The sequence below is a fragment of the Marmota flaviventris genome, chromosome X, assembly GCF_047511675.1.
Source record: "Marmota flaviventris isolate mMarFla1 chromosome X, mMarFla1.hap1, whole genome shotgun sequence".
Lineage (NCBI taxonomy): Eukaryota > Metazoa > Chordata > Mammalia > Rodentia > Sciuridae > Marmota > Marmota flaviventris.
Window position 1 is genome coordinate 61278286 of NC_092518.1, and position 3309 is coordinate 61281594.

Sequence of the window (3309 nt, forward strand, 5' to 3'; positions counted from 1 at the left end):
AGTTGGGGATGTGACTCAGTTGTCAAGTGCCCGAGGTCAATCCCTGGTACCAAAACTAATAATAATAATAATAATAATAATAATAATAATAATACAATAGCCAAGTGTGATGGTGTATGCCCATAATCGCAGCAACTCAGGAGATTGAGACAGGAAGATCATAAATCTGAGTCCAGACTCAGCAACTTAGAAATATCCTGACTCAAAATTTAAATAAATAGAAATTTAAATAAATAAAAAAATAATAATGGAATATATATAGCTAAATGACATAGTTCTTATTTTTTGAGAGTCATCAAAATTTTACAATCTAAAAAAATGCACAAATGAGGTCTGGGGATATAGCTCAGTTGGTAGAGTGCTTGCCTCAAATGCACAAGGCCCTGGGTTCAATCCCGAGTACCCCCCCACACACACACACACACAAATGCACAAATATAGAAATATAAAAAATGTGGTCTAGTCAGGCACAGTGGCACATGCCTGTAATCCCAGTGGCTAGGAAAGCTGAGGCAGGAGTATTACAAGTCTGAGGCCAGCCTCATCAACTTTTGGGGCCCTATATCAAAATTAGAAAAAAAAATGTTTAAAGGGCTGGCAATGTGGCTCAGTGATTAAGCACCCCTGGTATAACCTCTAGTACAAAAATAATATAATATAGAATGAGTTCTCAGAGTTATTCCAGCTCTCACATGATGCCAATACTCATATTCACTAATAAAATACAGATATACTCACATGCATCTACATACAGGACCATATATGGTCACACAAATAGCCATTCCTTGGAACCTTCAACAGGAAGGAGTGTTCTTTGTTCATTACAAATCTGAATGCAACATGACCATATTCAAGCTTCCTTTTCAGAAAGGTATCAGCAAGACAGTTGTGCATTGAACTTACTTATCTAGAGAGAAAACTGGCCCAGGTAAGAGTTCCACAATTGGAGAAGCACATGGTAAGCTTGGAAATATTCCCAGGAGAAACTAGTATACAGACCTGCAGCATACAATGAACAAGCATTCACAGGTGGTGACTAAGGGTCCAAAGGGCTTAGGCAATAGAACCTGGGAAAAATGCTACCTAGCATTCACCTAGCAGTTTCCACTTAACAATGTTCCTCATATTTGCCATCTTATTTAATTCTCAAAATCTTGTGAGATAAGGAGTCCACATTTGTATCCTGGACACAGGCTTGAAAAATCACACTACCTAGCACTGTGACCTAGTTATGCTTTATTACTCTAGCTATAGAAGTCTTCATATTTAATACTATTAGCTGTTTCATAAGGTTGTGTGGATAAAATGAATTAATACCTCCAAGAGCACAAAACACAAATAAGTGCTTAAGTGCACAAGTAGCCAAAAATTTTTAGTAGCTGTTACTATTACAAATAAGAAAATAGCCAGGCACAGTGGTACATGCCTATAATTTCAGTTACTCAGGAGTCTGGGACAGGAGAATTCTATGTTTGAGGCCAGTTTGTGCTACTAGAGAGACCTAGTCTTAAAATAAAAGAATAAAATAAAATAAAAAGACAGGGATGTAGCCAGTGGTAAAGCATCCCTAGATTCACTCTCCAGTATGGGGTTGAGTGGGGGAAAGGGAGAGAGGGAAAACAGAGGAAGAGAGAGACAGAGCAGATATAGAAATGGAACCTGTCATAGCTAAAAAAAAAAGAAAAACTTTACCTTTTTGTTTGTTTTGTTTTGGTTTGGTTTGTGGTGCTAGGAATCAATCTCAAGGTCTGTGCATGCTAGGCAAGCATTCTAACAATGAACTATATACCCTAGCCCAGAGCTTTGCCATTTTATGAACAGTCACAAATATGTATATACTCTTAAATTTATGATATACAGTGAAACATTCTAACCATACAGACACATGAATATGGGTATAAAAATACACACAGTCAAGCCGAGCACTGTGGTTCATACCTGTAATTCCAGTGCCTCGTGAGGCTGAGGCAGGAGACCACAAGTTCCAGGCAAGCCTCAGCAACTTAGCAAGATCCTGTCTCAAAATTAAAAAAAAAAAAAAAATTAATCCAGGTGCAGTGATGCACTCCTGTAATCCCAGAGGCTCCAGAGGCTGAGAAAGGAGGATCGCAAGTTCAAAGCCAGCCTCAGCCATTTAGCAAGGCCCCAAGCAATTTACTGAGACCCTGTCTTCAAAATAAAAAAAGGCTGGAGATGTGGTTCAGTGATAAAGTGCCCCTGGGTTAAATTCCTGGTACCAAAAATAAAATAAAAGAGCTGGGGAAGTAGCTTGGTGGTAGAACACCCCTGGGTTCAATCCTCAGTATGGAAGAGGATTCAGACAAACTTAGGTTTGAGTACTGTTTTCAGCTGTGTTTATATGTAGTAACTTTATACAGTAACCAGGACTTAGTAGGCACCTGATAAATATTAGTTTTTCTTCCTTCTAATTACTGACTTCCTTTCTTTCTCCCCAAGGCTGAATTTGTCATAGTTGCTGCTGGTGGTGGTGGTGCTGCTGCTGCTGCTGTTGTTGTTGTTTAATTTGGTTCAATCATACACTTTAAGAGCAGAAAAAAGAAAGAATACATAAACTCCTTGAGAAATACTTGGTTATTTCATAGTAAAGTGGGAAGAGTTCAGGCACCAGAAAATATATTGGTGCCAGTTCTGGATTCACAGTTTATTCATTATATGACCTTGAGCAAGTCATCTAACTTTCTGAGCTTAAGTTTCCCCATCTCTTAAATGGGGATAATATCTACCTTAGGCCCCTCATTAGAAGGTTATGAAGTTCAAATGAGATGAAAGATGCAAAATTCCTCGGGCTGGGGTTGTGGCTCAGCAGTAGAGCACTCACCTTGCATGTGCAAGGCCCTGGGTTCGATCCTCAGCACCACATAAAAATAAATAAATAAGTAAATAAAGGTATTGTGCCCAACGACAAATAAAAAAAGAAATATTAAAAAAAAGAAATTTGTGTCCAAACTTTTCACTTGGGCAAGCATACTTTTCTTTTATAAACCCCCAGAAAAGGAAAAGGACAAGAGAAAAGGAAAAATGAAATAGGTAAGGTGAGCAAGAATCCTCGGAAAAAGTAAAAGGAAAAATTTTAAACTCAAAATGAAGGCAGAAAGAAGAGACATTCAAAGAAAGGAAAAACTAAAGAGAATTTCTGGGCTTCTGGGAATAGGACATAAGTTTAAATAATGTGTACTGAGACCTTATTTCAACCTGGAGAGAAGGTCAACCACAATTAAGTCAAGCCTTTCCCAGCTTTTCCTTCCTGTCATCCATCCCCAGTGTCACCTGGGCTTGGTCATCATCATT

The 3309-nt window shown here is 38.4% G+C and overlaps 1 non-coding gene across 1 annotated transcript; it reads left to right on the forward strand.

The window, feature by feature from the left end:
* The first annotated feature begins 335 nt into the window (after window positions 1-335).
* Trnal-caa (transfer RNA leucine (anticodon CAA)) lies at window positions 336-408 on the forward strand. Its single transcript has one exon. It is a non-coding gene; the product is annotated as a tRNA-Leu (tRNA).
* Window positions 409-3309: the final 2901 nt, after the last annotated feature.